The sequence below is a fragment of the Oculina patagonica genome, chromosome 14 (assembly GCF_052425735.1).
Source record: "Oculina patagonica isolate OP01 chromosome 14, crgOcupat, whole genome shotgun sequence".
Lineage (NCBI taxonomy): Eukaryota > Metazoa > Cnidaria > Anthozoa > Scleractinia > Oculinidae > Oculina > Oculina patagonica.
Genome location: NC_135771.1, coordinates 16,806,020 through 16,816,038, shown reverse-complemented (window position 1 = coordinate 16,816,038; position 10,019 = coordinate 16,806,020). Strand labels below are relative to the sequence as shown.

General features: G+C 39.4%; 1 pseudogene across 1 annotated transcript in view; it reads right to left on the bottom strand.

The window, feature by feature from the left end:
- LOC144638606 (transient receptor potential cation channel subfamily A member 1-like) overlaps positions 1–8,355 on the bottom strand; it is a 141,110-nt pseudogene extending 132,755 nt beyond the window's left edge. Inside the window, exons 1-6 of the transcript XR_013567977.1 lie at positions 7,976–8,355; positions 5,206–5,431; positions 4,271–4,364; positions 3,357–3,532; positions 2,417–2,524; positions 1,627–1,735 (exon numbers count right to left, since the gene is read on the bottom strand). The product of XR_013567977.1 is annotated as a transient receptor potential cation channel subfamily A member 1-like (transcript). The remainder of the gene's footprint in view (positions 1–1,626; positions 1,736–2,416; positions 2,525–3,356; positions 3,533–4,270; positions 4,365–5,205; positions 5,432–7,975) is intronic.
- Between the last annotated feature and the right edge of the window lie 1,664 nt (positions 8,356–10,019).

The following is a 10,019-nucleotide window of genomic DNA, read 5'->3' as shown; positions in this document are numbered from 1 at the left end:
AGGTAAAAAAGTGTTCCCCATCAAGCGGCAAGCAGTACAAGCCCCCCCCCCCCCCCCCCCCCCCTCCCAAGAACAGCGCGATAAAAACGACAACTTTCCACAATTTCCCGCGACACCCTATCGACTATGCATGCGTCTTTTTGTGTACAAAATAGCGATAAAAATATTGATCTTTTGTACAAGACGTTTTGTCAAGAACTTTAACGACAGGACAAATCTGACAAACAACGGAATTCTGACAGATAAAGCTTTTTTTATAACTCAGTTTACCGGTATTTCAGGCGTTTTTAGATGTTTAGGAGCTATTTTGGCCGTCACGGATTTGTCACAGGCTCAGCCGTCACGGATGTTAACGATCGTCACGGATTGTAGATTAGCGGTCACAGACACATTTTTGCCCGTCACAAATTTTACCAACAGCCCGAGATCGTTTAACTCTTTCGGTGCGGTTGTCGAGAAAACTCGACATCTCATTTCGTGACTCTGAGTGCGGATGTCGAGTTTTCTCGACATGATAAACAATCCCAGATTTCCTTTCGAAACTGCCTTCAATGGGGGCGCTGTGATCAATAATTACTTCAGATACCCTCTAGGAGAACTGGAAAGCGTGACAAGCACGATCGTTTGCCATTTGTATAAGATGGCGGAGTATTATCGACAAATTCCTGTTACAATGTTGCTGTTTACGGCTAAAGGACATTTAAACATGGCGTCGAATGAGAAATTTTCAAACGAGGAGTGCTTCGGAGAAGATCCTAGCCGACTTTTGCCGAGAATATAACAGTTGTGGTTTACGAATCAAGCGATTTCAATGAACACATTGAGTATTTGAGACGCGGCTATTGCAAAACAATGATTTCAACCTTCACGCTTGGGAAGGAAGCTATCTGATGGCGAACGAAATTGCTGAAAGGACCACGATGCAATGAATTTATGAAAAGGTGGCTTTATACGATGTAGAAATATGCTAGGCGCAACTCCTGAAAATCGTAATTAAATTGCTTAAACAGAACGAAAGATATTGTTGAATATGATGCGTGACTGTTTGGTTCAACGCACTGTGAAAAAAATGCAGCACTGCGGGGGAGTAAGGTCAACAGAAAAGTCAGCACCGAAAGAGTTAAAACTTTTTCTTCGGAGAGCAAAGAGCATGGGTGGGGTACGTCATTGGGGTCCCCCTACCCGCCTCGGAACAAAATACGTTCAAATTTGCTACTCCATCTTAGATTAAAGAGTTTACTTGTATACTCAGTCTCAGTCAGTCAGTCAAATATTGAGCCTGTCGCCAACCAATCGATCAGTCAAGAAGTCAGCCAAACAGCCGATCAATATACCGGACAGCCAGACATCCAGCCCGCCAGCAAGCCAGCCAGCCAGTGGTTCCGTCAGTAAGTCTGAGTTAGTCGGTCAGTCAGCCAGTCGGTCAGTCAATCAGTCAATCAATCAGTCAGACAGTCAGACAGTCAGACAGTCAGTCAGTCAGACAGTCAGACAGTCATTCAGTCAGTCATTCATTCAGTCAGTCAGTCAGTCAGTCATTCAGTCAGGCTGGCAGGTAGGCAGTTGGTCGGTCGGTCGGTCAGTCAGGCTGTCAGTCATTTTAAATTCGTACATTCTGCTACTGACCATCTTCAAAGAAAAATTCCGCGGTATTCTTGCTTCCTTTTTCCACAGCTCGGGTCAGAGGCGTCATGCTGTCATCATCACGGCAGTCTGTAGAGGCTCCGTGCTCAATCTACAACGAAAATACCATCCAACGTAAGCAGGTAAAGTGGCACTCCGGGAAAACTAAGTCATATAGAGCAACTAGTCAGTTTGATGTATTGGTTTTGCAATCAATATTACTTCCCTCCTAAGTGGAATAAAGTTCTTCAACGCCAGCTGGTTCCCCTTATAATCCTGGGACGAAAAGGCACGGTCTTGACCTGAAACGCAATGCATTGACTCGGCCAGCGGTTGAAACCGGACCAGACATGACATAGTAAAGCACATGCAAGGGAATTCGGTGTCCACACTATTTTTTTTTTGGACCGGAATTTTGAACCCTCCTTTCGTGGAAATTTTAGCAAGTGGTTGAAGAAAGATACCCTTTGAGAGTGTGCAGCTTAGAATACAAGGTGAAGATGGTGGCCAGACTCAAAAGGGAGGACCTGTTGATTTGAAACCTACAACGAGTTGATGAATTACAACTGTAAGTCATTAGAGAATCGAGGGGTGGATAAGACTTAATAAAACGTAAATTAGTTATTCAAGGTTGGTTTCTCAGCTTTATTCGATAGTACTGGCATTACCGGTTGTACGGTAAGTCAGGCTTCAAGACAAAATTAACTATAAGAAGAGCCGCATTACTGCAAAGCATTGACTTTATAACTGAGGTGTGTCGTTTTGACCACAAGTTTAATATGAATTTACTTACCAGCAATTTGCAGACAGCTACTTTGTCTATATCAGCAGCGATGTGAAGGGCGGTCCGCGAACTGTGTCCTCTGATGTCTACGTCGCTAGTGGCATGTTCAAGAAAAGCCTGAAATAAATAAAATAGTATGCTTATATCTTATGGGAGAGTTCTATCCCGCAAATTTAACAGAATTTAATTCCGTTAGGTTTTTCTCTTACAGAGCAAAACTGCAATATAGTCAAAACCAGTCAAGGGGGCTGATCTCTTTTTATAACAGCGGATGAAACTATCCTCATTGACGGAACTTGAATCACACTTGGTAATTGTACTTCTGACAGTAGCTGCACACATACACTGTTCAAAATTCCCAGCGAAAAAATCTCCAGACAGGAACCCTGCTTAAGGCACTGAATAGTGAAATTGTTAACCCTGTTTTAGATGAAAGACCCTGAAAACCATAACCTGTTCAGCAGCCTGTATCCGTGGTCAAAAATGCGAGTGTATCCCCGGGTGTTCTCCTAAAACGCACAATGTGGTCATTTTATGATGTTATTTTGCATAGGATGGTTAGATTTATATAACGCAAAGGTAGAGCCATTGTAAGGCTAGTGGCCTATCAGGTCGGAGCTTATCCCGGTTTCAGTAGCAGAAAGCGACTATGAGTATTTCTACTCCCCCTAGATAAGCTACTAGTCCATCGCAGGGTTATCCCCCAGCATTAAAGTCAGCGGTACCCATTTATACACCTGGGTTGAGAGAGGCACTGGGAGTGCAAATTGTAATAATCCTGGCCAGGGCTTAAAGCCGGATCGAACGATCCAGGGTCCAGGGTATTTTCCCTTTAATCGGGACATCCTTGTTGCCAACGTCGTCGTTGTTTGCGTAAAATCCCTGATGGCATGTTTATAATAGTAAAGTGGTGGGATTCATCTGTAGGTCTATATACCTAACAACGTACCTTAACAATGTTCTCGTCCCTAGTCCGCACCGCGGTATGAAGCGGTGCACTTTGGCTCTCATCCAAAATAGTTGTGTCAGCCCCAGCCTCCAAGAGCATCTCCATGATTTTCACGTTACGCCCTAATATGGCATTGTGGATTGGAGTTCTTCCTGACTTGTCCAGGACATTTAGATCTAAGCAGTAAACATTGTCACGATCATTTATTATTCGTATTCTAGCTGTGAAAATGATATAACTAGTACAACTCGTACGGCAGCAGACACACCAGTGGCCTTCCTAACATTATTACAATAAAATATAAATGAAATATTTATAGACATCATTAAGTGTAACTCCCTGGTAAAAAATCTTTTAACGATCCTTAAGGATTTTTAAACATTTGTATACGATCGTTTGTGGAGCTTGATGAGGTTCTTGTAGGATTCCTCCATATCCTCAAAGATTTTCCAAGTCCGTGCAAAGATCCGTCATGTTCAGAAAAGATTCTTTAGGTCTGTGCAAAGATCTATGAGGATCTTTGCAGATTTTTGGAAGATCTTTGCCGAACCTGATTTAAGGATCTAATCAAGAACCTGAATGGTCTTTGAAAGGATCTTTTAAAGGAACCTTTAAGATACTGTAGCATCCTTATGAACACAGGCCGGATCCTCGGGGATACTGAAGGATCCTTGAAAGGATCTTTGGAGGTAACTTTGTCAGGAACCTCATAAGATCTTCCTCTTAGAAATTCTTGAGGATTCTTAAAAGATCCTTGTCTTTAAAGATTTTGCAAAGATTTTCACCAGGGCTTAACCAAACTGTTTGCAAGGCTAGCACTTAACCACCCCCCCCCCCTCCCCCCTCTTGCCGTATGTCAGCCCTGCCGTTTATTGGGCTCAGTTACACTAGTTCGTATAACACGTGATCATTACCAGGTTCAGTCTCCAGTATGTTCTTGACTTCAGCTTCGTCTCCAGACAAACAGACCTGGTGAAGTTTAAATGGCTTCACCTTTTTTTCGTTCTCCTAAAGACAAAAGAATCAAGTTAATTTAGCAATTTCATGTAAGAAATCAAAGTTGCTATGAGCCACTGAACTCGGAAAATTAATTATGAAACAACTATCGAAAACGACAAACTGACAAATAAAGATTTGCCAGAACAAATCATGTTAAACTTTCCACACTTCAGTTCACTTCACTCAGTTTAATACAACCAAGAAAAGAAGAAAGAAAAAGAATCGCTTCAACACGAAAGTTTGTCACGACTTTGTACTCATTTAGCTCAGTGCGTCAGCACTGTCTGCTTATCGAGAGCAGGCCGAAAGGCCGTGAGCTTTTCTGGGTGGACTCGCCCATGACAAACGTTTGGTGATTTTTTTTTTCGCTTTTTGACTTCAATGTAATGGTAATAAAACTCTGCGGGGACGTTTGACCTATCTTTTAGTAATGATATAATGGATTTCGATTTAACTTGAGAAAAATATTTTAATGATACTTGGATTTTAATCGTGTATAAAAGGTACATCGTGTCGTATCGTATCGTATCATAATTTTATCGTAACGTAAATGGACCCCATTTTTTGAACAGAATCGCATATATTTTCGCAACATCATGTATATTTTCGCATATATTTTCGCGACAAAAAACAGTTTGTATTGACTTAACACATATCATAACCAAGTTTCAGCAAAATTTTAACATTTAAAATATTTTACTCCAGCTAAATTGAATTCCATCATATTATAACTGAATAATAGGCGAAAGTTTCTCAAAGTTTCATAATCATTACGTCAAATTAAAGCCAAAAAAGTCAGACCCAAAGTGGTAATGTTTTATTTTTAATCAAACAATGTTGCCATGCCTACCAGTTCGTCGTCATCTTCAGCATCTGCTATGTCATAGACATCGCTGGCTATTGATTGGAGAGACAGCTTACTCATTTGTTTGGCTCGCTGGCGCCGATCTTGGTCAGGACTTTGACGTAAAGGAACCAAAGGCATTTGTTCTGCACCAGGTCCATCGGGAGGTAACGAGTCATTCATGTTAGAGTCCATTGAAGTGATTGTATAAATTTTATAACAATGTTATGATCTGAAGGGATTCAAATAGATATGCGATGCACTAAATAAATTATGAAGTCACAGGTTAAGCATGTAAATAATACATTTTCTTCGTATATTTGCTCAATTAAACAACAGTAAATTTAATTTTATATTATTATTTTTATTTTTCGATTTCCCTTTGTTGTCACAAGAAAGGCCGCGTTATATTGTTGCGTGACATCCGATAAACAACATACAATGCGCGCGAGCAAGGTTAAGGTCAAACGGTGTCTTGCTCAGACAGCGGCTTTGTATATTAAAAGAATTATTATATAAGAGATTTCTGTCTAGTAAATCTAATAGGTCTCATCGAATATAATTAGTCCCTTTCGTTTATACATTGTAGTGTTCCTTTCTTACTGCACGGGAGTATTTTGCTTTGTGTTCTACGCGGCGACTTCTTGTTGAGCTAAACTTGATTTCTGTTCGGTGGCTCGAAACAGACAAGGGCAAAAAGATCCTGAACCATTGCCCATGTTAAAAAAAGTTTTACGGAACATGAAAAACATCCTCATACATCATATGATCAACTTCTCAATGATATCTTCGCCAACATAACCGCTTTAAAACACAGAACGCATTGGCATTCACTTGTGCTTCTAGATCCTTCTACACAAGTGCCTTAATGGAAATGGCCTTGCCTACATAAAAAATGCTGGATACGATTTAAGGGGAAATAGAATCACTTAACATTGGCCTGATTCCAATCTTAAATAAAAGAGAAACTTTTTTGCCTATCGAGTCTGCAAACTATGGAACAGCTTGCCTATAAAACTGCGAGAAATGCAAAACATTGTTCCAATTAAAATTCATTAATCAACAATTTTATCTGACAGCTTTTTTACATTTTTTACATTTCTTTTACATATATTATCATGCTGGTAATTTAGGTCTTACATTTGTTTATCACTTTGAAATAAGCTTTACATTCAATTTCTGCATATTTTTTTTTTTCACGTTCATAAATATTTTTTTAGCCCTTAGCTCTTAGCTCTAGTTGAACATGATTTATTGATTGATTGATTGATTGATTGATTGATTGATTGATTGATACCGCCATTTATGTGCTTGTGACAGCAATTTGTTCACTTTCTTTGTAATACTGATCTGTGCCCAAGTGGAACGACACAGAACAAAAAAAAAAAAACCAAAAAAACATTCACAATTTGCATATGCTTACACATAAGCTGAGAATGCCACAAGTTCATACGTTTCTTTTAAATCGCAAAGCAATCTGCATGATTAAGCTAACGTAATTATGATTGTATTTCGCTCCTTCCTTTGAATAAGTGACCCTCAAGATCTTCACATGTGTTTTATTGATCAACTGAGCGCCTCTATTCTGTTTCAATTACAGCTCTGTCAGGGTTCATTGAGCTCAAGAGTGGAACATCTTTCTCCTTATTGATTCTTAATTGCTCATCTTACTCCCATGTTAAAAAAACATATCTCTTTCTCATTTTGTTGGACAATTGCCTTCCTTGCGAGAGCACAAATGTTTCAGTTCTCTTTCGTCTCACACATTCAGATGTTAACTTGGAAAAACATAAGCAGCCAGTCCTTAATATAAGCGCGCTTTTTAAGCTCCAAAAATAACTTTCAATAAGCTCCCCGGGCGCTAAAATCTAAATCGAATCACTGCGGTACGGACGAGGTCAGATGTCGGCAATGCAAACTTCGTCAAAATTTCTTACATTCTTGTCAGTCATTTTACTCTAGCAGTTGTTGATAATATATAGCAGATTAGGAAAACATTTAAACAATTTTATTTGTTGACTTTGTACCGTTCATCTTGACCTTGAAGTAACATTTGATAACGTGTAATATCCAGTCGGCTGATTGTCGAGAATTATACCTTTGAAGCTTTGAATCCTTAATTTATTCAGACTCAGAACTTTTTATATAAACATTTATAAGGAGGTTTTTAAGCCGATCTGTTTGTTTTTTGACGAAGTTAGGGTGAACAGAAGTAACGAAAACTTCGTCAAAAACAAACAGATCGGCTTAAAAAAACCTTCTTATAAATTTCTTCTACCGATTGCAATACCGGTTCCAGTTTAAAAAAACACTGGATTTCTACGCAACGAATAACCTGCGATCAGGCGTCGCGAAAAAAAGAACGCCTGATCGCAGGCTACGCAACGAATTTCAAAGCAGCGAATTCTGCATTTCATCTCCTCTCCAAAAGCATTCAATGTAAGCCGATGTTCGCCGTCACCTTGTCTGACCGACCTATCCTCTTCATTCCAAGTGGCTTATAACGCCTATACACTCTCAACAATGTTCAAGTTGATAATAAAAATCTAGATTAAGATCTAACAGTTCAAGCAAAAATTCAATGGCCGTGCTTCTGAGTTATTGGTACCAATAAAATATTCTTCCCCCAGCGAAATGTTATGGCGCTCTAAACTGCGTGCGCCTTCAGTGAAAAACGTTAACTTTCTTCTGACCTGATAGGTCTCAACTGCGTGCAATTTTAATTGAATCGCTTGTTTGTTTGTTTTTTTTGTTAAGTAAAACTAGGAGGCCTTACCTTGTCTTATGAAGAGATAGACCTCAAACAAATGGCTGCGTTCGGACCAACAGATGCTTGCCTTGCATGAAATAGCAGACTTATTTGCTGGCGGATATTTATAAAGCCGGCAACCGGACAACCGTGTATCCTGCTCAAAGGCAGTGTTCGCTCGGCAGGGAGCGACGATAAGCGTCTAGCGCACTGTTTTTGCAGGCGACGAAGCGTGATGCGAACGTGAATGGCTCACGAACAAAATGTAGGCTGCGTGCTGACGTCTCTTATTTCTTTGGATATGAGGGAATACGCCGCCGGGCACGTTTTGCCTCCAAAAACGGACATGCAACCAAAGCAAATACGAGCGCCTGTATTCATTTGATAACGTTTACGATTAGTGCGCGCGTCTTAAATTTGAGACTGTACCTTGTAGGTATAGACTTATCAGTTACGCTTGAAGAAAACGAAAACAATCTTTATCGTAATCGAATCTGACTGATGACAGCAATTGAATGCTCTCTTTACATATGAAAATCAAGGGCGCATTCATTAGTGATCATTTAAAACGTTGGTCAGCGGTGAACCGTGATGCGAAAATTGAGTGACTCACGCAAGTTAGACTGCGTGGCACGCGTAACTATTTTTCCCCCTTCCCATCTTACCATTAGGACACCCTCCCTCGCCATGTTGTTTAATTACGAGAGTTAAAAGTATTTTTCTGAGTTTTTCCACGTAGGCATGCCAGGGGAACAATTTTGGGAAACAATGTTTCCACGGCAGTGTTTGCGCCAAGCAAACAATTTTGTTCCTCTTTTGTGGGGGCCTTAGGGCAAAACGTTAGCAGTCACGTGTGTTATATTATTAAAGGGGCTATGTCACGCATTTTACGCAATTTCGGCACTGACCAACTGGTCATAGAATTAACTAAAACATCACAATAACGGCTTAAAACTGTAGACGAACTCAAAAGAAACACAGAAAGGCCAAAAAGGGGCATGGATGGGGAAAATTCGAGAAGATTAAAACGAATTGCGTTCGGGTAAACTTGAAAAACGTCGGCCCGACCTTTTTCAAGTTAGTGTATAATTTAATAATTTGTATAAAAGTGTCATTTACAATGCTCGGAAATCATCTTTGTTTGTTATGTGGCCGTGATTTTGTCAATTTAAGACTTTTGCTCTGCCAATTTAAACGTTACTTTATAGCTCTTGATTAACGAAAATAAATAGAATTGTCTAAAATATCGTGACTTAGCCCCTTTCAGTTTCCGATTCTTCTTAGTAATGAAAACCCTTATAAAACACTGTGTAACGAAAATCCATTTTTTTTTTTTAATAAGAATACTATTTAAAAGGATATGGAGACTAAAATATGCGAAATTTAAGAATATTTTAAGACTAAACCCAAGGCTAAGATTTTGAAAAGAATATAACTTTGTGTGTTAAAAATTTGTAAACGCAATGCTATTTTATGTTTTCGACTAAAATTCTTCCTTTCTCTAAATGGAAAAAGTAGCCAAAAGCAGCACTAACTGTATGTTTGATGCTTATAACGTTTCTGCAAGAAGTTAAACCCCAAATATTTGTAATTGATACCCCAATACATTTTGAAACGGAAATGTCATACGCTGTAATCTGAAAATGTTCACAAGAATATTTTCAGCCTAAAATTAATCGGCAGAAAAATAAGAATATTCAGCTTGGGTCGGAAAAACAATTTTCTTATATATGTACAGTTGAACTGCTCTAATAGCAAACTGTCTGTATTAGCGAGGTGTCCGTATTGAGAGGTCACCAATATGTCGTCACTTTCAACTCGAAAAGTTCAGCAACGCAATCAGTGGAGGTAAAAAAATAACTCTTAGTACAAATTTTAAAACGTCTATGATGAATAAAGCAGTTTTCAATTGAGTGTCGTAAAACTAAAGTAATCACTCTAGCCAATCACAAAGAACACAGACAATCCAGTAAACCAATCAGAACTCGTAGCAAATACATGTAGCTGGCACGAAGCGCGGGAAAACGTGCGCGAGCGCGTCATGATTGGTTTTGGTTTTACTTCTGATTGG